Here is a 25,371-nt window from a genome sequence, read left to right as displayed (position 1 = left end):
ATACTGTTTTCTTTTTCTTTGCGGGGAAATTGGAATCCTAGTTACAGCCAGTAAAGCCTTCTAACCTGATTCTCCCTCTAGAGGGAGACATAGTCCAGCTTTTATAATCAATCGCTTCCCTTTCATCTTTTACTGTCTTTTTTTTTTCTGCAGGACCGCTGTTTGCTCTCAGTAGCAGCTGCGGTGGCTAACAGAACTGGCTGTTGGGAAAGAGAAGGAGGGAGGCAACGTCGTCTGGTCCTGCCATCCCATTTTACTGCTTAACTCAACCTGGAGTGTTGGGATCTATTCTTTCTCTGCTTTCTCCTTGCACTATACGGGGAGACAAGTCACTCCGCACTCCTTGGACAGCCAAGCAGGGAGGAATAAGGGGTCTGGGTGGAATGAGGCTTTTGCCCTTTACGGTGACTTTGTAAAAGATACCACCAGTGTTTTTTGACAGTACAGCGCTTAGGGTGGGAGATAGAGAGGAGTCTTTGATTACTAAACCGCCTACGTTTTTTTTCTCCTGGTGATCTGGATTTGTTTCCTCGGCCTCCTCCCCTGCCCCTTCTCTTCTCCCCTCCCGCCTTTAGACAAGTGACTCAGGTAACACCTGCTCGCTTGTATTGGATGTTGGAACTCACACCTTCTCGGTGGTGACGGTACCAGCGCACTGGGGAGAGGGGTACAGCAGCGGATTTCCCTTCCTTCAGCCCAGGATGCCTAGAGGGGCAGCGGTTGGACTGCGTGAGGCTCTGCCCGCAGCACTTCTAGGCGGGATTGAGGGGCTGCAGCTAGACAGGAGTTGCTGCTAATTGGACTCGGCGCAAAGTCTCTGAGACAGGGCATCAGCTGGGACCTTGCTGCTAAAAGCGGTCACCTGAACTGAGGAATCTAGGCGTCTCGCGGGCGGAGGACAGCGGAGCTCAGAGCCTCTCTTCCTTCCTGCCCCGAACCTCCCCAGCAACTCCTCCACATTGGAGACCCGGGACCTGCGAGAGCCAGGGACCTGGTGAAGTACGAGGCCGAGGCTTCTTTCCTGAAGGTGAATCGTTCCGTCCAACTGCCTTTCCCCAGAGAGCAAAAGGGAGGGCGGGAGACAGGGAACCGAGGATGTGTGAGCGTGTGTGAGAGGGAGAGACAACGTGAGGCGAGAGGAAAAGTCTGCGTTCGGCGTTAAAATCAAACAAATCAGAGATGGAATAAGAGCGGTAATTGCTGCAAGACCGCCTCGATTCTAGCAGCGGGGAGCGGAGCGCACCGCGCGCATCCGGAGAGGACAGCGGGCGACCGCGGGCGCTGGCAAGGGCTGCGGAACTCCGGCTTGTCCTCAATAAACAATTGTTTTGATTACTTTGACACTGTGGAATAAAAAGGGGGAAAAAGAGAGGAGGCTCACGTGCTCCACCTTCCATTCACTGTAAGGGGATTCCAGTTTAAATGTCAAGAGATTCCTGAACCCGGTTTGCCATCGGAGGAGGAAACACACTAGCGCGCGCGCACACACACGCACGCTCCGGACCTCACTCACACGCGCTCCAGGAGCACACACCACCGGACTTCGGTTCCCTATGCCCCTGAACAGGGACAGCGGATTGGCATCTTGGATGCAATGCAAGAGCGATAAGGCTGGCGCGGGCCCGCGGAAGCTGCAGGAGCATCGCTAGGTGTTGCCGCCACCAGGAAGCCGGGCTGCAGGTAGGTGCGAGCCGCACCTTCCCCGACCCGCCGGCGCTTGGGACCCGGGCGGCAGCTGAAGTACCCGGGGCCCGGAAGGCCGCCCCTCCCCGGGGGTCGGGGGCTGTATGGGGCTCGCCAGATGAAGGCGAGAGGTGAAAGCAGATGCGGTTCAGCAGCCAGCATCTCCCTCCAGGGCGGTTAGAATAGGGGCGGGGGTGGAGGGACGCCGAGAGTGGATCAGAGGTTCCGAGAAGGAGGTTCCGAGAGCGGTGCCCTCCCACTCTTCCCTGCTCCGTTTCTCCCAACATAGCGAGCGACCCGGCCGAGGATTAAAGTGGGTTTTAATTCGATCCCTCAGCCGAACCTAATTAGGAGTTGGGGGTCGCGTTCAAGGGAGGATCAATGAGATGTGTCAGGTCACCTTTCTGAAATCTGTACTTTCTGTCCACTTCTGATTAGTTAGTTCTCGGGCCTGCCTGCAGACGGTGGGCGTTTCAATGAGGCTATTGATTTCTCCATCTCTAACTATTTTCGTAAAGAATCATCTTGATAAGTTCCGGAGCCTCGTCTATTTAAAGGTTTACTTAGATTTGGGAACCGAACACGTTATTACTGAATGAAACAAACCTTTAATAAAGGATATTACAGGAGAGCTTTAGGAAAAGGATCGTTTTACGAACAGCATTCAGAAAAAGAACAGCTTCGAGAAACTAATGGTTTTCATTTCTTTCTGAATAGATGCCTCCCAAATCTTGCTAATAGTACGCGGTTTTCCTACCCCACTGCTTTGCTGTCCCTTCCCCCTTTTGTTGCAAAAGGCCTGGTTCCTATCCAGAGGTGTTTTCTTTAGGTTACTGATCTGCACTTGCTAGTGGGGAACGTGTTATTTCCAGGTACTGCCTTTGCAAAGGAAAGTTTGAGATCCGTCACCCTATTTCTCCTAGAACTGCAGGCTGAGCTATCTAGTCTCCGCTTGAAAAGGAACTGTGGGTGCTTGCAGAGCCCCCGAGTAGACGCGACGTTTTCCCATTCAGTATTCCCGGTTCTGACCGAGTGTCAAACAATTGCCTGAAGCGTTTGGAATCAAATGTATAGTCACCACAGTGGCTAGCTAGCCTCTCTTTACTTGTGCTGGGTGAGTTTGGTTTGTGGCAATGAGACAGAAAATATCTTCCCTTTGTGAGTGTTAAATCCCCTCTTGATTTTTTTTCAGAATCGTTTTTTGAAAAAACAAAAACAAACCTCTGTGCAACCTTTACTCTGAAAAGTATCCCAAAGCAATCAGTGTACAAAGAGTCCTTTACTCAGGACAAGATGAGTTTCAATAACTATTGACTGAATGAGAATTATCTGGTTCCTGTCTTTCTCCACAAGATTGGTTGCGGAAGCAACACCTCTGACTGTTATCAATTAACACATTAAAACTGCTCTATTAGACAATGTGGATTAAGACAATGGAGTAATTAAGATTTCCCTGTGAAGTGCTAAATGGCAATAACTAGCAAAGGAGACTGAAACTACTCCTCAAGCAGAGCATTCAGATGATGTGTATTTACAGCCATTCTATGTTTCCACATATACTCTCAGACTGGTGAATCGTTTACAATTTCAGGTTTGGAAGCTAAGAGCCTTAAAAATTATCAGACACAGCTTTTTGAGTCTTGCTTTTACTCGGGGGTCCGCTCCAAACCCTTTGGAGTGTACTTTTTCTTCTAATAAACTGCTCTTTCACCACTTAAAAAAATAATAATAATAAATAATGATCAGACACATTAAATTTTAATTTTCTCTTCCTACTTTATTCTCTTCTGGATCTCATCCTGAGCCAATTGTTTGCATATTGACCTCTTTAGAGTCTAATTTTTAAAGCCATCAGTAGCCTTTGAAAGGCCATCAGTAACCACACTGGAGCTTATTATATTTTGATTTCTTTTAAATTTTCAAGGAATAAAATGGGGTTGCATTATTTATAGATGTAATACTATGAAAGCAGTGTCACGCCAACTGAGAGCTTAGGCACGGTGACTTAAGAGGCAGAACACAGTTTTAGTGTGTTGCTTTTTATTGGGCAATTTTGACATTAAAATCTTCATTCTTTTCTTGCCTTTAATAAAATTTTGTAGTTTAGGATGCTTAAACTTACATATTAATATATAGTGCTATGCTATATGTCTCTTAAAGAAGAACCAGAAACCTTGACATTAAAGCAAACATCTATAATGCTACAAGTTGTGTTAAAGGGGAATCAGAGATTTCTGGGTTTGTGTGATTTTGAATCTGAAAAATATTAGCTATTTTAACAATGACAAATTGGAGAATGAAGATTCATAGAGATGCCCATGGCTCTATGTCAGAAAAGATAGGTATTGTTTAGAGACTGCCTCATAGTATTTACTAACCACCAAGTTATAAAATGTGATGACACAGCTGTAAACAGGTCTGTTTTTAGACATGGGTTCTTTTCCTTTTTAAAAATTTAAAAAGTGATGCAACTTAGGGGGTGATAGAAGATTTTATAAAAATTACTTTGCATGTTATCAGAAAAATTTGATGGTCCTGGATCCAGTATCTTTAATATAGTATTTTAATAATGATCCTTTTACAATGTGTTTTTGAACATTGAATTGTTGAGGTGCGTTTTAGGGTTATGAATAGCATTTTAGGTTATGAATTGCCCTATACAGGTAGAGTAAGATGTGTGTCTCCAGCATTTTCCAGGCATTTCTTATTATGGGCCCTAATAAAAGGTAGTCAGATTCTGCCTAAGTTCAGCTGTGACTGTAAACTGACGAACATTTGCCTTTCTAATGCATGTTTTAAACTAAGAATGTTCTACAGTGTCATCAGTTATTTCTAATCTATTTGAGAAGATGAAACAAACCAGAGTGCAAACAGTTCAGTGCCCCTGCTTTTACTTCTTCAGTATTTTATTAGGGATGCCTCATTAAGTCGCATTATTCTGCAGCTGTTTTGTTCATTAAGGATTCGAGTAAAAATGAAGAAATTTTCTGTGCAATGCAGTTTTGTTTTCTCGGTGAAACACCACAAGTTAGTAAAATAAGCATCTAACATAGCCCCCTTTGATCTATGCCTGATATTTACAAATGCAATTCATAAACTTGTTATTAGTAGGGCTCCATCAAAACAAAGAGAAGGAATGGACTAACACAGATGCTGCTAGATATGAAGGCCAAACCAGCTAAGTCAACCTCATGTGGTCCACATACTTAGACAGTATTTCACATGATAAATCTTGCTTATGAAGCATTGATTTTTTTTTTAATGCCATGTAATGCAATGAATTTGCCGTTTTGTTAAAAAATTCTTTGGTTAACTTTATTTTGAACTACAGTACTTGGAGCATATTGAACTATACCACTGGAAGAGGAGGAATAATATTACAATGATTTGCCATATGTCTTTTTAGAGAACAGTTTTATTATATATAGGTCTGGAGCACAGTCTGAAACAAGAGATGGAAAGGTGGGCCTAGCAAACAGAGACCTAGAAGTTTTTGTTTTTTTTTTCAGTTGTCATTGACCACTAGATTTATTGGGTAATTTTAAGGAAGTCGGATTCTATTCATTTGACACAGTAATTCAGTGTCCTTGTCAATGAAATATAACTAACGATTTTTGTCTTCTACTTCTTAACAGAAATTTTAAGAGGAATTGTTAGACTTACTAGAATGTGAAGAAAAGTGGGAGTTAAATACATTTCTCTACAATGCCTATCTAATCTCTGTATCTATACATACACATGCACATGCATCCATCGATGCAAATGCTTTTAATGGCACCCATGTAAAATACTGGTTTTGTATTGAAGGGGGCAAGAACAACTGTTTAAAAATGTCTACATTTTTCCCCCTATTTTACATGATTTGACCTACAGCAACTGTATCCATGGTTTAACAAGGTCATTTGTAATTGAGTTTTACTGTTTGAGCTGTTACATGCAGTATATTTTTCTTTTTAGTTTTTCTTTTGGAGATATTTTATTTGTTGGGCTACAAATGCAAAAAAAAATCAGTTTGTCTTCTATGTAGGGGCGCTTTGGATTTGTTTATTGACACTATGATTGGGAATTTCAACACATTTTAGTGAGTTGTCTAAAGTGTGTCTGTATGCTGCCTTTATTAAATATGCACCTTCACAGTAAAAACATAAACCATGGGTTATGTTAGAACATGCTAATCTGGTTTACAAATGGTATCTACAAATTTTCCAGAAGCATATTGATAGTATATTCCAAATTTATGTTAGATTTCCAAAACCCACCCACTTCCAATGTGTATACCACACGTATATGTTGGATTTCATCCTGTGCTATAATGATAGGAAAGATTGTCACTGAAACCATCAGTGACAATCTTGCCTATTTAAGCAAGTGATTATTATAACCATTGGAAAATATAAGACTTTCAGGTTATTTGGGATTCAGATGAACAGTGAATATATTAGCTATAAGGAAAACATTCCATTTTGTTCACAGTGATCCATATGGGGTATGAGAGACAATTAAGGAATCAGAGCTTATAGCTTATGGCTTTTATTAGATAAAGCTCTTTTAATCACTTCCTTCAGTCTCCTAAATTACTCCATAGTAGCCGTAACTATTTCATGATTTCCCCTGAATGGCCAGTTAGTAAAGGTACATCTCCCTTTCCCTAGCAGTAGCACAAGAATAGTCATTAAATTATATTTATATTGCTTCTTTTAATACAGTAGATTTTTGAAACTCTTTACAGAGAGATTGGATAATGTGATAATGTTGCATTCTTAACAATTATGGGGCTAGGCTGAACTTAGTACTTCGACAAAATGGGGACAAGCAGCCAAACAAGTCTCCTTTGCTCTTTTATCTCCTGGTTCTATTCTAAAGCTAATTCTTCACATAAGCCTGGAGAGTGCAAAGTAGCTTTTGATGAATGCAAGATTTGTTTTACTAAATATTTATATGTTTCTTTTTCTTTTCTGCTATGAACCAGTCACTGTACAGTTGCATGCATGGGAATGGGTGACTGCGTTGACCTTTAAAGGTCATGCAAAGATTCGAAACCTTTCAATTTACAGTGTTAATTGCCTATGGCCTCCTGTTGCTTCATTTGGAGCTTTCTGTTGAGTTTACTAACACAGAATAACACTCTGGCTTTCTGTAGTGGATTAGGCAGCTCTTTATAAGCACATTTATGAAGGTGTCCATAGTAGGTACTATAACAGATGATTTTTGGAAAAGTGTATTTGTAATTTGGAATTAAAGTTTTCAAGCCAGAATGGCCTGGGCTAGGAGGAGACAGATTCTTTCTGGTATAAAAAAATCATCATTCAAAATTATTATATGTAAAAACTGTGCACAGTTTTATTTGATTCTGGCTGAGTTTTTCTTTTTCAATGTCCTTGGAGATTCCAATGAGAATTCTACTTAAATATTGGGAGAGGGAAATAGGCTTACTCTCTTCTGCTCTATTTTGAAAAAAGACCATCTATATAAGAAAAGCGAGATGTGTTATTTGTTCCAGTCTTTCTCATAACTTCATATTCTTTGTCTTTATGGCTTGGAGTAAGCAAAAGTAGGGAACTGAAAAAGGGTTATGTGGTCATAGGGATCTTAATAACAAAACCTCAACCTAGTAATAGGACGCAGGAACTTAGAGTGTATCCTTCGAGAAAACAGTTTTTCTACAGCTCTAAAACCTGGTCTCTGAACAACAGAGCTTTATGTACCAGTGTAGGGAATTTGTGACTGCTCAGATCAGTCAAGCATTCAGAAATGGCTAATAAATGTCATTTGAGGAAAACAACATATACACTTATATTTTCACTTGTATTAGTTTATGGAGAGTTGCAAATTCATTTAAGGTGGACAAACCTGGTTGTTGTTATCATTTCTTTCTTAATTTTACCTTGTTATAGGTGTATGGTGAATGGCATACTCAAATTTGTTTGTGCTGGAAAGTTCAGTAAATTCCTTTTTAGAATGGCTGTCGGACGTATTAGTATCCATCACCTGGTCCTGCTTTTCTTTGTATTTTCTTCAGAAAGAGGAGTTGACTTGAGTGAAATGGCTCTAACTTGAGTTCCTTTATGGTGTGTAAGGAGAAAGGAGGCAGATGATCTACCTACCGTGCAGTCGTGCAATCCACAGGCTAAAGACAGAGTGAAAGGGCATTGCAATCTCATACTCCGGAAAGCCATTTGGGGCAGTTTTAAGTTCAAGGGAAACTTTTTAGCCTATTTTTTTTTTTCAGCTTTAGTTCTTGAAATGTTATATCATAGTAGTTTCCTGCTAAGATACATATTTAGCATTATTGCAAACACCATATAGATTGTTGGTGTGTTTATAAGTATGCCAGCATTGGGTCAAAATTTAGACTTTGCTCTTTGAAAATATATTTGCTAGTCACACCATTTGTTGAGTGGTGAAACTCATGGGCTTGCATTTTGGATAGATAAAGTTTGAAAATGATTATTATAAAACCAATGTGGTGCAGTGGCTAGAGCTCTGCTTTGGTAGCTCTACCAATAAATAACCATGTAACCACAAGAAAATCATTTTGTTTCTCTGTGCCTCAGTTTCTCAGCAGTATATTTTTCAGTCAAGTTTTCAAGACAATTAAAAATGTAATTTTCTTTTTTCCCTGTGTTCAGACCTACTAAGCATCATGCTGTGGGAGGTATAGGAATAGTATTTCAGGACATCCCTTTTAGTTAGGATCTAGCACATAGTTACTGGCACATCAGTAAATGTGCCATCAATGCTTTTCAATAGGTTATCTGTAAAAGTTGCCCAGCTTTGTAAGATTGCGATGATGATGATGATTATGGTGATGAGTAAAGACTATAGACATGGGGATGTAAAATTGAATTGATTAAATCTTATAATTTAGTTTAGCCATTTTGCCTACTTTGCATGATGCTGTTTTATGGCAAAACAAGTTGTGATAGGCCATGAGTCTTAGGCTCGTTAGGGTTACATGTCTTTTCTCTATTGCCAGTTTTCATAGTCACTGAAATAAAATGGTTTTTTGATCCACCCAAGTAGAACTAGGCTAGCAAATGAATAATCTACATATACTTGTTGATAATTAAACACATTCATTCAAACTCTGTGTATGAATTTTTGAGCATTTATAATTCTTGGAAAAGTTCATTCATTTATTCGATAAATATTTATTGAGCACTTCCTAGGTGCTTGGGGTGTCTCAGTAAACAGAAAAGACAAAGACACCTGTCCTCATAGGGTTTACCATTTTGGTATATTACTTGAAGTTTTGAAATGAATCAGGAGGAATGGTTCAAGAATGTATTGTGCTGTGTCTACTCTTGCTACTAATTCTTGTTTATAACTAAAGTACAGTTCTGAAAAGAAATAGTTAAAATCGTTAAAATGTCAGAGTTGGAATGGGTTGTGTAGAAAAATAGCATAGTATATATTTAAGGTGAGGTAGTATGTAATTCAGTGGGTTGATTCCAGCTTACAAGGTCCATGATCAAACTGAGAGTGACACAAACAGTAGCTCCTTTTCCTGAATTACACATATGAAAGAATAAGTTCACGTAGGCTGAATGCCTTGAGAGCAGTGACATGATGCTCCCTAGAGCCTCTTAAAAGGGTCGCAAATACAAACACCTGTAGGGGTCAGGCTGGGAAGTGAATATGAGAAGCAGACCAAATGGAAGATGACAAGTGGCAACTGACACTCAGCCTCAGCTAATGTTGGGGAGGCCAGAAGGAGTGGTGGAGATTCTGGCCAACATCGAAGTGGGACAGCTTGAGTCTTGGCTCTACTTGTTGCCATGCTGGAATGTGGGTCTGGTGTTGCCAGATTTTATCATTTATAGAGGAGAACTTAGATGTGCAGATTTTTTGATGTGTAAGTTCAAGATTTATAAATATGGTATCGAATTCAAAGTTGAAGTAGTGTGTGGGCCAACAGACATATCTGTAGGCCATATACAGGCTAAGGGGCACGAGCATGTCACTGTTGACAGAAGGATATGTGAGGACAGCTAGTTAGAGAGAGAGGGGTATGCCTACCCTCTTGTCATTTCTAACCATAATCTTACAACCCCATTGGTATCTGGAGTTAGGGTGGTTGCCAGTAAAGGCTCAGCTGGAGCAGCTGAATGACAACAAGGAATGGCTTAATCTCCTCTGTTTAGTGTTCTTCCTATTCACTCATTGTGCAGTTGATGTTGAACTTACCTTGAAGTCGGTGGCATCTTGTAAGGTTTAAGAGATATGCTGGGAATTCAGAAGTTTAAATTTATTCCAAATATTTGGAATGGGCTGTATAGTTCTATAAGGCCTTATTCCTTTAGACCAGTGCTTCTTAAACTTCCACATGCACACAAATCATCTGGGGGAATTTTGCTAAAATACAGGTTCTGGAGTGGGGTCTGAGATCCTGCATTTCTAACGTGCTCCCAAGAGAAGCTAATGCTCTTGACCCATGGACTACAGTTTGAGTCTCAAGGCTTTAGAGAGCTTTTTCACCACTGAATTTCATTCTGTGCATGTGGAAAGATGGGAGGCCTCCAACTCTTAATGTCTCTGACAGGTTTCTCCCTGTGGTTAGCAGCCCAAACTTGTCTACTGACTGCAAACACTTTTCTCAAAGTCTCTTTAATCTGAGCACAGAATTTATATGCATTTTGCTTATTTTTCTATTGTTCTATTTCGAGGATGTATTCTTACTCCAAATCATTAATCAGAAATTGCCTGTTCTTCACATATTAATGCAAGTTTGATTTACTTCCTACCGTTTAAAGACGTAAGTTTATTTATTTCGTAACTAAGGCATTATATTATACATGGATATATAATCTTATACAGTGCCAGTTTTAGCTTCCTAAATCATTTTTGGAATTTCAGCGATAGTTGCCTCCTTTTAGGACTTCAAAATTTTGGCCATAATGTCTAGATTTTTGTTCCACTTAAGTAGTTTTTATGAGTAGGTAGGAGGATAGACTTGAAAAAAGATGTGTGTTTATTGGGTTTACAACTTTAAACTGAATATATCTTCTTCTTCTTCTTCTTCTTTTTTTGTCCGCTAATCCTAAATACCTTTCCAAATGTGGTCTCTTTAAGATTGAAGACATAATAACATTATTTAGGGAATTTTACTTCTTTATGTATTATTAGCATTTTTTCCCCCCTAAACTAGTTTTACTAATAACAAGTGTCATAGCTAGGTTTGTGACTCTGGTCTACTGTGGTGTGACCTGGGCCTCATGTCACAAGCTCAGGTCACTAAGTGAAATATTTTGTTGTCAGTTTTATCAATGCCCTGGAAATTCTTATGTTTCTTATGCTGGCATATTATAAATGAGATTAGATTTAGACATGTCAGTCTGAGGGAGTGAAGCAATTTGTTTTCTTGCAAGTTGTATGATTAATATAGTTTGCAATAGTCATACTATTAAAGCTCTCTCAATTTCTTTCTTTTAAGTGCCTAAAAATGTCTGTTGTATTAGAATAGTTTTGTTCGTAGCTGAATAATGGTATGGATTCACTTTACTAAGTCTGTTAGACTGTAAACTCCATGAGGAAGAGCCATATGTATCATGTTTCTATCAATTCCAGCTCTTAGCCTAGTGTCTGGAACATAATAGGTACTTAATAAATTTAATGGGAAGATGATCAAGAGTTGATATTGATAAAATGTCTTTTTGCATATTTCTTTAATGTGTCAAGCAGCATTCTGTGAAGCATTGTCACTTGTTCTGTCTAATTGAGTGGGGTGTGTGTGTGTGTGTGTGTGTGTGAGAGAGAGAGAGAGAGAGAGAGAGAGAGAGAGAGAGAGAGAGAGAGAGCAAGAGAGAAAGAGAGAGAGAGGCAGAGAGAATTTATTGGAGAGAGGAGAGAGAGGGAGAGAGAAAGAGAGGGCTGAGAGACTATTTATTTTTATCTACACCTGACAGGTATTTTTAGCATTAAAAAATACTTACATTCTAAGCAAAACATTAAGGACAAATATAAAATAAGCATACTGACGGATATTTCCATTCTTTTCACAATTTATTGTAACCTGGAGGTTTAGAGACTACATATGCTTATGATTCTACTGTTGTATAAATAAATAATATTTGTCAATGTCAAATTTAAGTGTTGTTAATCACATATGAAATATATTTTGATTGCTCTTGTCAGTGACTTGACTCATCATTCATTAGGGAATTTAAAACCATTTATTCTTATCTACATAATTACCATTTTCATAATTTATTATGAATCAGATTTGCTTTTTTCACCTTCAGGAAAACTTTTGACTGTGAAACCATTGTTCTTGGCTTTAATGATATTGAAAATTATTGGTATTCTAATTTTAAATGCTGTTTAGTACAGATAATATGCATTCAAGTATTTATTGATTTTATTTTAGTCCTTCTGGGTCAAGTAAAGCTTTTCAGTGCTTGCTGCCATAGAATATTTTACAAAATTAAAACTTTGACTATATTTGATTATTAAGGGAACCCATGTGTATTATAAAACAAACAAACAAAAAATCAACTAAATCATTAAAAACTTAAAAGTTGAATTTTTTGCATTGCCTTTATTTTAAAAGATTGCATTAAACTGTATTATATATTAGCATCCCTATATGCTTAAAAAGTTTCTCAAAACCCTGAATATGATGTCTTCACTCTTTGAAGTATTAAACATACTTTTGGAGCTCTTCAATTAGTCAGAAGACAAGCTTTGAGCTGAATGGACCTGATTTTTTTCCCTGTATTGTCCAGAAAAACTGAGTATAATGAAGATCTAAGGTTATTGAGCTAGGGCTACTGTGGAACTTATTGAAAAACATAGATCTATTTTTCTTCCCCAACTCAATCCCAAATATGAGACTAATGAAAAATTTATAGACTGTATAGTACTAAAAGAGTTTCAAAGTCAATCAGAATTAAAATTGTATATTGGTGAATTTTACCTCGGGGCAAAATTGTTATACATCTAGAAAGACTGGGTACGCTATGGTTTTCCTTGCCTAGTATCTTTTCCTAGCAGCTGATTACATCTAGTCTTTAAAGTGGACTTCAAGGTTTGTGGCTAATACTTTACTTTGTATTTTGTGAAATCTGCCTCAAGTTCATTGGGTAGATGGTATGGCAGACTGGAGTGAAATGAAGGAAAAAAGCAGATTGAAAAACTGGCAGTTAGAGATTGAGAAGGTTAGCATTTTGTAGGATACAAATGGGAAGAGGAATTAGATAGGAGGCCAGATGGAGTGAAAGGGAGAAAATAGAGGTCAGGTGGAAAGTTTGTTCTAACTAGCATTTTTGTACAAAGAGGAAATCCTTGACCTTTGAGAGAGGTAAGAAGTTAGACGAAGAATAAATCCATTGTAGTTCTCGGGGAACAAAGAGATAAAATGGCAACAAACTGAAGCAAGAATATAGAGGAAAGAAAAATGCCTGGTGTCAAACCGGAATTTCCCCTTGGTCTTGTGAAAATTCTATCCAGGAATGAGAAATTTTTGTCAAGGCTTTTTACCAAACAAAAAGTCAGAAAGAATGTTACTGAACCGTTTTGTCATCGGTTTTTTCATTGGTAAATTGGATTTAATGATTACTTAGATCCTTCCAAGCTCTCCAAGTCAATGATGACCATGGGTCATCCTTCTATGCTTCCATTCTGTTACATTAACATATCTCCAACACTGCACTTTCTCTCTGCTGCTTCCCCATACTGCGAAATTCTTGAGGTCAAGGAATGTGTCTTACTTCGCCTTGTACTACCCAAGCCTAACCTAGGACGGATTCAGGCATTTAATTAAGTGTTTTATTAATTGATCTTTAATTTTTTTATTCTAAAATTCTAAATTATTTTTATCTTTTATTTCCATACTAAACAACAGAATGTGTTCCAGAGGCATACATAATAACTATATTTGCACAGTGCTGTATTATTTACAAAAACGCTCTCATGCCTATGATTTCATTTGACACTATAAAATGGCTGCGGTTTAAGGAGGAGTGCTATCTTCAAGTTCAGGTGAGAAAACTCTGGTAGAGAGTGGTTAGAAATTCGACAAGCAGGGAGTGCCAAGAGGCTGGTTTGAATTTAGAGCCTATTTGCAGAGAGACAATTTTCCATGGGTCTGTCAAGACATTAACTGCCCTTTTGTTCCATAATATTTCTAAAGGATGTTTAAAAAGTGAACAGCCTTGGAAGATACTGTGTCCAACATAATAAAAATAATGTCTTCCTCTAGGGCAAAGGGCAAGGCTGTTTTTAGCCTATTAAAAATATTTGGGTTCATTAAGCTCAAGGTTCCACAAACCAATGAGTGTGCAATATCCACATACATGCCTTTGTGTCACACCTGTGGGACACGGGGGCAGAAGGAACCTACTGAAATGTGATGTTCATGCTGCTTGCTGTGCAATGAGTACTCAAGTCCTCTGTCTCTGACCCAGGAGTCTCTTTTGCCAGCATCCATAAAATATGGTAGGCTAACTTGTAAGCAAGTCGGGTAAAAAAATCTCAGACCCTGTCCAGTTCTTGACAGTCTATCTTTCTGTCACATCAAATGAAGTCTCTTTTTCTTTGCCTAGTTTATGTCCGTTTTTGTAGCTGCCCTAAGTAAAGTTGTAACAAAAATGAGTGACCTATTTCATAGAACGCTGCCAGGCTTTTCCTGTTCCCCCACTGGAGTTCCTCCAGAGGCCCATCCTCCTCTGATATTTAGAAAGATGCTATCGTGGCAGTGTAGAGAGGATTGTTTCCTTGGTGGGCAGGAAAGGAAACCAGGGAGACCAACTAGAGAGCTACTGTAGTGATTCTGCTGAGAACTGGCAAGAGTTTGAAGAAAAGAGTTGGAAGAAGGGAGGAAAAGAAGACACAATTTAAAGGTGGGAGATGGAACGAACTGGTCTTGGAGACTGGCTATGTGGGAGAGGGAGAGAAAAGAGGCAAGAATAGGTCCTGGCTTAGGTGACTGGTATTGTTTATATAGTAAGATTCCTCAAACTACTGTAGTCTATCTAGATGAAGACAATAGGTTTAATTTTAAGCATTTTGAGTTTGAGATGCCCTTGGGATACCCAAAGGAAATCTAAGTAAATAGTGGTAAATTTGAGTCTGGAGTTTAAGACAGAATTAGGGGTTAGAGATAGAGGGTTGGGAGTCCTCCGCTTATATGTAGCCGTGTACATGAAACCTCTAACTGGGTGAGATCTCCAGAAGAGTGTTTAAAAAACACCAAGGAGAGAGCCCTGGGGAACAATACCACATATAAAAGAATCTCAGCTCTTTTAAATGTCAGCAGGAAGAGTCACCTTTCTCTGTGTTAGTCTCTCTCTGGGTTTTTACCCAGTTTACAGCCACTTGGCCTACATGGAGTCCACCTTTCCTGCAGCGATCTGCTGCCTAGAAAAGCTGATAACAGGAAGGGAGAGCAATGGAGGCAAGGGGGGAGCATGCCCAGAGTTCTCTATTTCCATTTTCTCTCTGCTACCACCTGAAAATCATTATGTCCTAAGGCTGTCCCCCTGCATAGCTGTCACGAATAAGAACATGTGAGGGGATGGAGATTTTTCCCTGTGGTCTTGATTCTTACGGAGATCTATAGACATTTAAAAAATTGAAAGCTTGAGCATACACAGTGTGTCTGCCACTGTGCTAAACACTTGAATTATCTCATTTAATCCACACAGTAATTTCAGAGGAAGGTATTATTGTTATCCCTATTTTACAAACAAGTGACTTGACCGCGGACACAGCTTGTAAGAAGTGGAGAGGAGTCTTGAATCACACACCCTGCCTTCAGAGCTGAGTTTCAACTATACAGTACTGCATCTCAATCATACTTTTTGAAAAATGAGACTCATTCTGCTTAAAAGAATACTGGTTAGAGAATTATCTTGGTTCAAATTATTTATATCTAGACATCCTAAATCTGTTTTATTTCTTTAAGTTTAGAGTTATATCATTAAAATTACACTATAACATTCATAGCATTCTTTGAAAATGTCACAGATTTCCCATAAGTGGCTTTCTGTGACTCTCTTATTTCATTTGATGAAAAATTTTAAATAATGAGATATAAAACTAGCATTCAAGAAAAGCTGAAAATTTATATACTCATGTATTTATTCTTTGAATTGAAAACCAAAACAAAACAACAACTCCAACTTCTAACCAAATGTGAGCTAAAGTGTGTCTTTTTCTGGAATTTAAATTCGGGCTGAAATATTCTGTTACATTTATCTTACAAAAAATAAGAAATGCTCTTTGCTGTGTAAGAAATGGAAATCTTGGGGGCAGGGTGGGAATAGCCTATGCAGCAGCCCTGTTTGCAGACCTCAGTTGCATTTGTAGAACATCGATATAAGACTAATTAGATGCTAAATGCTTGGTGAGTATTGAGCAGTGCAATCTTCTAATTTTCTGATTAATGGCGAAGCTTCATGAAAACATTAATTATATTGAAAGAATTCAGACAATTCCTTTTGAGTAAACAGAAAATATATCTGTAAATGGACATTTTCCCTAATAATATTATAATACAGGCAACAGTCTATGGTAATAAGAATAGTATGTTCCTATTCTTGAATATTATGGATGTTTTTTAATATGATGACAACATCAGAGGAGGAATACTGTGTTATAGTTGTCTTTTCTTTTGACTCTGTCTTTAGAACTCAATGTTGGAAAAGAATGGGAACAAATTGATCTCTTTTTATTAATGATAGGTATAAATGCAATACGTGGTGTGTGTGTGTGTGTGTGTGTGTGTATGTGTGTGTGTATGTCTGTATGTGTATTTTCAGAATATATAATATATATTATATGCTCTTTGTATACTTGATTCACTTTTTTGATCTGAATTATAGTTGTTGATTATAGAATGGAATAGTAATTGGTGATAATTTGTCTTAATTATCAGTAAGTTAAGTATCACTATAGATTGTGCTCTAAAATTATAAATAGAAACAAAACTTTCTAGCTGGAGCTAAGAGACAGGTCCTTGTGAAGAATAAGGTTTAAAATCATAACAAACAGCAATGTAACTCCATTTGATGAGCCAGTTTGTCGAAGATGACAGGGCAGCTTTTTGTTTGTTTTTTTGTTTCTAAATGACTGGGGATATGGCAAAATGAAAATGTGGTATAAGAAGAGCTTATTGTAAATACACAGTAACTAGAAAAGAAGAAAAATGTGAAGTTTGAAGAAATGATATAATCAGAGTAGTGAGTAGGCATTTCAAATATTCTCCTTTGCACATTTATCCCCCGTCATTTACACGTGATTCCCCCGTCCCCTCCCAATAATCTTATAGTTTTAAACCAGGAAAAAACAGCAGTATTTAGAATCTGAGTGCCTCACTTTATAAATGAGGTCCCAAGGGCCAGAAAAGTAGCCAGATTTGCTGAAGGGCACAGAAATTGTGGCAGACTCAAGTCTGGAACCCACGTTTCCCGATTTTCCAGTAGGATATTTTCACTACAAATAATCTTTTTCACCTTTTCATAGAATCAAAGTTCTGGGAATTTGAGAGGCACCTAATCTATCTTGCTTTCTTACACTGATTTAGAAAGTTACATGAATATTGATCCAATTAAGGGAAAAAATCCACAGAGAAAGGAATGCTAAAATTTCATTCAATAATTTATTTTGGAGTTTAAAACTCTGTTTGTCAATACACATTTAGCCATTATTTATGGAGCACCTACTATGTGTCAGACTGTGCTATATGCTGCAGATACTTGATAAGTAAAGCAGAGAGTGTCCCTGGAGTTTCTAATCTAATGAGAGGACAGTCAATAAACAAAATGTATTTCTGAATGTACATACACCCAAAAATATTTGCAGATTAGGATAAATACTACGTCAGAATATTTATCTTCAGATATTTAGAAAACAGTGTTGTACTGTGTTTTCCTGAAAATAAGACTGGGTCTTATATTAAGTTTTGCTCCAAAAGACGCATTAGGGCTAATGTTCAGGGGATGTCCTCCTGAAAAATCATGCTAGGGCTTATTTTTCGGTTAGGTCTTATTTTCGGGGAAACACGGCATCAGTGGACAGACGTACAAGGATAAAGATTTTGATTCAAAATGAGAGTAAACTTGTAATATTTAGAGCTGTCCAAAGATTAAAAGTTTTAGAAAGTGGTAAATTTCTAACACTAGGAGTGTTCATGAAAGTACAACTGGACAGCTCACAGGAGAGTATGATGTTGGGGGCATTCAGACATTAGATGGACCTTTTATTGGCGTCTTTCTTTTAACTTCTTTATGGGTAAATTAAATTCTTTCTTTTAATTTCTTTATGCCTAATTCCAGAGGATTTTATGTAGGCTTCATTTTATTTGATTTCTCTGACATTTCATCTAGGTGACCATTCCCTTCTTTTCCAACTCCACTCTATTCCCCCACGGGCTTATTAAACAGTATTTATGGTTGTCTTCGGACTTCTATGATATTTCTTTAGAGCCTCTTTTGCTGGCTTTTCTTCCTCATCCTTTCCTTGAAATAGTGATGTTCCCCAATACTCTGTTCCTAGCATATCTCTCTTATCAACAAATTTACATTTCCTTGGTGAACTCATTGATTCTCATTACTTAACTAGTGCCTATGTGTTGATGATTTCCAAATCTGAGGTTCCTGGTAAGACCTTTTCAGTCTGAACGTCCAACTGTATACTAGGTCTCTCCATCTGGATGTCTCAGAGGAATCAAACTCAACACGTCTTAGATTGAACTCATTCTCAACTCCCTCAATATTCTTCTCCCTCTGTTTTCCTTTGTCATCAAATAATATTTAAATCTGTCCAAAGACAAAGTTGTTTCAGAAAGTGGTGAATTTTCAACACTGGAGGTTGTTGTGGATCCTTATCATTCACCAAGTCATCTTGATGAGAAACTCAGACACAGGTTTAAAAGACATTGGTCTGGGATACAATCCATGACGCGTGGTAGATACTTAATAATTGGCTAATAAATGAATGGAAGAAGATGAAGTTAATGATTGATGCTGGTGCCACTTTTTTTTTTCTTTTGCTCTCCATGGAGATTAAACCGTTTGAATAAGGAAGCTTGTGGAATAACCTTTCCCACATATTTTCAATTCAAAATGTCTTGAAGGGAAATTGATGAAGACACCCTTCAAGGTCTTTTCCAGTTAGTCAATCTCCTTTTATCCTGTGAATGTAGGGACATGAGACTAACATTTACTGAGTACCCTACATTGGGCCATGTCCTAAATTAGGAACCTTCATATATACTGTGTATTAGTTCATATATTTCTCACTGATCCAAGGGCCCAAAGGATTAGGATCAATATCTGCATCCTCATTTTATAACTAAATAGTTGAAAGTCTAAAAGGTTAGGAATTCTGCTGAAGGCCACGAAGCTTATTAGGCGACTAAACTTGAATTTGAACCCAAGATACATGAATTTAAAGGCAAAGGCTTTCTCCAGTTTCCATTTATATTCTGTTTGTATTTTCAACTTACCAAGGTCACTGACATTTTAATTCTATCTTTATATGTAAAAACACTTTGCGTGTTCATCTAACTGTATGTAATTAGTATGTATTGAGCACCTACTTTGCATTTATACTGAGTATTATATGCAATAAAAAGAGGCAGGAGTCAGCCCTTGCCTTGAAAAGAGCTTTTCATGTAGTTGCCTATAGAATTACTGAACATGCTGTCTGGTTCATCATGAAGGTTGTGGAAAAATATTTTAAATCATTCTGGATCCAAGATTATGCCTGTAGCACTTCATTTTTCCTGTTGAATTGTTATAGTTGCATGATCCTGGAAACTTTTTTGGTGTATTGATGAATATATTATCCACATAATGTCAAGAGAGTCTTCTATATAGATGGAGCTGTTGAGGCCCTCTACTGGGTACTTGCACAACTTAGATTTATATCTATTAATGTATCCACCTTGTAATGAAATTACTTATATATTTGCCTTTGTCACTAGATTATATGATTCTTGAGGGCAGAGACTGTTATTTTCTGACACATTGTCCCTTAGTGGATCTTTGTTGGAGGATGAAGGAAGGAAGGAAAGCATCCTTGTCTTCTATTACGTGAACCTATAATTTTGTCAAATAAGAATATTATGTTTGTCTAAAATGTTTTCTTATTTTACTACATGATATATATACTGTTTTTCTTTTTGACAAAGAGATTTTGTGATGATTTGCTTCAGTAGGTTTCCAGTTGCATATAAAAATATACGTGTGAGAGACAATACACTTAAACTCTGACCGTCTTCTAATCTTCCATGAATTTTTAAAAATGATAGATGTGGGCCAATGGCCAATTTCTTAGTATTATAACAGATTTATATATTTATTTTTACTTGATCTCAGTATTATCAGTATGCAGTGCACCAAAAGGGAAGAAAAGAGGTCCTGTATAGTATCTCGTGAAATTTTTGTCTTTTGGGGGTTGCCTTTTCTTAAAGATTCATTACCAAGGGAATGTCCTGCAGCAGAAGTTTCTTGCTACTGCTCTAACTTTGTCTCCTCAGCACAGTAATTTTCTTTCAAAGTACAGGGCTTATGTTTTAGAATTTGGAATTGTTCTATACTGTAAAATTTTAGCAGAGTGTAGCTCAAAAATTGCACGTGGAGGATTTGCTTGCTGTTGTTTTCTCTATTTTTTTTCTCTTTAAATACTATAGATTGTATGAATCAGTTATCAGTAGAGAAGTGATGATTAATAATGAAACAATAATAGTAACAGTGATTAATACTAAAATAATAGCAATAATACTACATCTGGGACTACATGACACCTTAAATGTGGTGGGTCATAGTGAACTGAATAATGTTGCTAGGTTGCAAACAACTTATTGGTTCCAAAATATTGATCAATCAAGAAACGCTACAGCAATCTAAGTAATAAACAGTTTTAAAAATTGTGGCTAGAAAATGTTCTGAGGTAGAGCCATAATAATAGCCTAATAACTAAGGTAGTCTGCTACCTGATAAGACCCGCGTTCCCCTTGGGGTTTATAGCTCTAGATGGTCCCTATTTAGTAAATCCTATAAAGAAGTCATAAACAAATGCATACCTTTGGTAGAGCAAATGTGGAAATGAAAGAACATAAAAGCAGAGTGATCTATCTCAGGAACCTGGCTGACTTGATGGACAAGTTGGACAAGTTTCAAAACGAGTATTTCTTTCGTGTCTTGGCAGCATTTCAAAAGAAGGTGCATCTTGACACTAGCTGAATCACTAGGAAATTTCTTTCCTCAAAGAGGTCTGAAGTAGCCAGTGTGATGCTAATGACTTAATGTAAGATTCACCTGACTTAAAAAGTATCTGTAATTAGAATTATGGTGATGAAAACACTGGATTCTGGCATATAGTCTCATTGTTTGGCATTTCAAAGAGAGATATCAATTATTTTAGGCCTCAGAGATTCTATTAAGTCTTGCCCTCAGGTCTTTGGGACTTGAATTTTCTCTTCTGGCTTCCATAAATCCCTGGCACAACAAGACAAACAAGAAGACAGTTATGGTACTTGGAAAAAAGAACATAGAAAGCCATACAAGATGTGCATTGTTTTAGAGTATTTTTTAGATACGTGTTTATATTGTAAGCTGATTTCTATTATACACCTCAGACTAATTTCTATTATGCGGGTGCTGTCAGTTATGAACAGAATGTATGAATAACAGCATTTATTAAAAAAAATCCTGTTACTTATTTAAAAACATCTATTTCTTGTGCTGTTTCCTAAGTTACCACTCTTATTGGCTTCACTCTTTAAAGTAATCCATATACACTTACAAACCTTTTACTAAATGCATGTTTAAGGCACAGAAAACACTGCAAAGCTAATACACTAGTACCTGTAATACAGGTAGTCATCAATTTATAATATTTGTGTGCAGGGATGTGTGTGATGCATTTGAGAATATCGCAGGGTATCAAACAGATCATAGACTTTGGAATTAGACAACTAAAATTAGAGTTATAGCTCTATAGCCTACTAGCTATATGATATTGGCCCAATTGCCCCATTTCCACAAAACCCAAAGCTTTGAAATTCCCATGCTTTGGGTACATGAGGAAGTTTGGAGAAAGTAAACACAGAAGGAGGAACTAGAGAGATGGGAGTTGAATTAATGTGGTATGATGGTATTAAATGTAGCAGAGAGGTTAAAAGAGGGTGCGGAAAAAATTGAGATAAAAGCCATCACATTCTGAATTACAATTTAATCAGAATAGAAACTGAGAAGGCTTGCTCCCTGAAGATAAGTGAAGCTTAGCCCTTCTTTATAAGGATGTTTTGTATGACAAAATAGCTCATTATAATTGAAAAAAAAAATATTTTCCCAAAGTATTAGGGAAATAGTATTAGATTTGTTAGGGGTCCTGCATTCCAATTTTAGCACAGCCACTAGCTAGCTTTGTAACCTTGGGCAAATAATTTATCTGGGCCTCATCTGTAAAATGAACTGTTGAGGAAGGACAAGCCTATATGATTACTACTATTACTACCACCAATACATTAATAAATTATCAGCTATTGTTTATTGATCCCTTCGTGACATGTACTAATTACTTTATACTTGTTTAATGTTGTATCTAAAATTTTGTGATTTAATCAGAAATGCCTCAGAAGCACTAATACTGGAAACGACTGAATTAACCAAGGTTACATTTAAAATTTTTTCCAGTTAATTTTTCGATTTTCCAATTGATTAATTGCTAGGTAGGTTAAAAAAAAATATTTTAACTCTTGAGTGAATTGTGTGTGTGTTCATGTCTAAGAACTGAACCCTGGCTAGATTTAAAACTTACAAATTCTCATGGGAAATAGCACTTGCGTTTTTAGGCATATTGCTTCCACTAAAGACAGACATGCTTATTAAGAAACTGAATGAAATATTTCTTTAAAAGAACTCAGTGTCTCAATAAGTCTGCCTAGCATTTGTCTGCAAGTTTCAGCACGATAATGTCTTCTTGAGTATAAAAATATATCTTCAATTCTCTAGAACAAGGTAAATGTTCGACAGAGAGAGAAATTGTTGAAAAATTAAGTGAAACTTTGGCTGCCCTTCAAAAACCTCAAGTTTACCAAATTGTAGATCAATGGACTCAGTTCTTACTAAAACTTCTACGTACAGTGGGATCCATGGCATAAGTATGGATGTTCTTTGAGCTGTACTTGTGAAAAACAAATCAAATACTCGATTTCTTGTTCCACTCTCTTTGATTGCCTGAAATAAGACTATTCATAACATTTTCATTTTCTCTGCTTTCCAAAAATAAATCAAATCTCAGCTCTGCTTATAGAAGCATCTGTTGAAGTGAAAATTCTTTTATTGAAATCATGGGAAAGAGTTAAAATGCAACCTTCCCCCACTTCTCCTCCCTGCCGCCAATCCTTGTGTTTTTAATATAGCTATCAAAAGAAACATGGCATGTTAATACCAATGATTATGGCTGATGTCCATGTCTCACTTTGCCCAGCGTTTTGCAGATTTGTTGCCATTATGTTAGGCCAGTGAGAGATTTATATTATGTGGAAAACAAACAGGTACATTTGCCATACTCAAATAACAGCCTCTCTCTAAACACATCTGTCTTGGGATGCAGATTTTACAAATGAAAGAGGATATTCTGTGGGTTCTTACATTTACTGACCTCTCAATTGGTTTCAACAAATCGTCCTTAACTAGGTAAGACACTTCCCTGAAGATGAGAAGGAAGGTCAGAGAAAAACTAGAACCACTGCCCTTAGCCATTGTAAGAGAGAGTATAAGAAAAGTGAGCAGTGATTGCTTCGGGCCCAGAAGATAAGGAGCTGAGAACAGTCATGCCATCTTAATAACAACACCCCAAACTGCTGTTAACTGTTAGGGAAATAAAATAAATAGTTGTCGACAGATAAAAGACCAGCTCCTAAGAGCAATGAAAAGTTGTGATTCCTGTTTTCTACTTGTGTTTGGAGATTCCGAATGGAATTGAGGCTTGTTTGTACAGAATTGTAAAGGGAGTGTGGCACTGAACATACCCCTTCATATTTCCCATGGAAGATCCTTGCTAAATCACGTATGCCACTCCTTTCCGAGACAAACTGGGTTATATTTTAAGTCTTTTAAAATATTTTAACCTTTTTTTCCCCTGGCATTCAGATATCTGCACTATTGTTCTGACTTCATTACTGGTTCTGTCTTCCAAACTCCTACATGCACTCCACATTTTAATGTGTTTAGATTTCTCCAAACACTCTTTGTTTTCCCTCTTGTGTACTTTATTTATGCTGCGTCTTCTACTAGCCATCTTTTACATTTCTGCCGTTGAAGAAATCTTTCCCTTGTATTACTATATATAGGCAGCAAGATGGGGGGAGGGAAGGGAAGGAGGAGGTGTGGGAAACAAAGGAAGGAGGAAATGAGATCATTCTTAAGAAAAGGTGCAGCCATAGCTAGTACTTGTAATAGATTATAATACTATTACTATTGCAGGCAGGGAAAAATCCCCACCACCTGTGTCTCCATGACAGTTCCTACAAGGGCTAAGTAAGAACAAGGGACTCCCATCTCCCCAGGGGAAGGAGTGGTCAGCAGAGACCCGCCCAGGGCACCCCTAAATCTTGAATATTTTAAACCCTCATTCGAATAAAATCCTAAGCTTCTTTGTTCTTTGGTGCAGTTGCTTTTCTTCTGGGCCTGCCCACTCTCACGCCATCTTGAGAGTGTACTGTACTATTTCCTTTCTTTTAATAAATCCACTGCTTGCTTGGCTTTGTTTGCATTATTCTGTATATCCTGGAATTCCTTCCTGTGCTGATACAAGAACCCTTGTTCTTCGGTAACAATTAGACCTTATAAAAGATGGACATTTTTTTTTTTTGATTTGTTTTGTTTGGTGGTATGCCACAAAGAGACATTTATAGAGAGATGCAGAATTCTCTAATTGACATCTAACTTCCTTTCAAATTATAAGACTTTGTAATTTATGATTGCAGAAGCCAAGGAGGCATCCTGGTCAGACAAGGTAAGTTTGCTGGGGACCAGAGAAATGGACTGGGCATTTCAGTGCCCAGAGTTCACACAGAGTTGGGGAAATATAATTAATTAAAAATATCTTTCAACTTCGAAAAACCTCTCCCTCCACAAAGAAGAGAAAGAAAACAATTTTGTTACTGAATAAGCACTGAATCGGAATGTAAAATACATCACAGGCAATCTGCTATGAGATAGAAAGATAGAAAGAAATCTCACTCTTTTGTATAGCTAAGCAGATATAAATCATTATATACACGTTCTCCAGATAAACAATAACTAGTCTTCAAGTAGAAGGACTTGACAGCATCACTCGTCAAGCATAGTTTATCCTGTATGCACCGTTTAATTGGGATTAACATCTATGTTAACTAATTGGCTTTATCCAGAGGAGAAACAAACTTCTCATATCTTTATGACAAGAGGTACTTTTGCAACTTCGCACAAAGCACCCACCAAATTAGGCTCCAGCCCTTCCACAGACACTGGGAGGCAGGGGCACTATAATCCTTGATGTTTACATTTCGGAAAGATGGTTCCCAGGTTCTTGAGAAAGGCATTCCTGGGTCTTAAAGCTAGCAAGAGGCCTATTTAACTTTTAAAAAGATTTACATATATTTCAAAGAGACAGAGAATGAACTTACAAGTTTTCTAAAGTAAATTAAAAACGGCATGGTATGGGGAAAGATGTCTCTTCCTTTGTTTTCTTCTT

General features: G+C 37.6%; 1 protein-coding gene across 1 annotated transcript in view; it reads left to right on the top strand.

The window, feature by feature from the left end:
* Positions 1-208: 208 nt before the first annotated feature.
* TAFA2 (TAFA chemokine like family member 2) overlaps positions 209-25,371 on the top strand; it is a 398,436-nt gene continuing 373,273 nt past the window's right edge. Inside the window, exon 1 of the mRNA XM_033116157.1 lies at positions 209-1,680. The gene's annotated coding sequence lies outside the window, so the exon portion shown is untranslated. The remainder of the gene's footprint in view (positions 1,681-25,371) is intronic.

The sequence above is a fragment of the Rhinolophus ferrumequinum genome, chromosome 10 (assembly GCF_004115265.2).
Source record: "Rhinolophus ferrumequinum isolate MPI-CBG mRhiFer1 chromosome 10, mRhiFer1_v1.p, whole genome shotgun sequence".
NCBI lineage: Eukaryota > Metazoa > Chordata > Mammalia > Chiroptera > Rhinolophidae > Rhinolophus > Rhinolophus ferrumequinum.
Note: the sequence above shows the minus strand (reverse complement) of the source record. Positions and strands in the feature narration are given on the sequence as shown.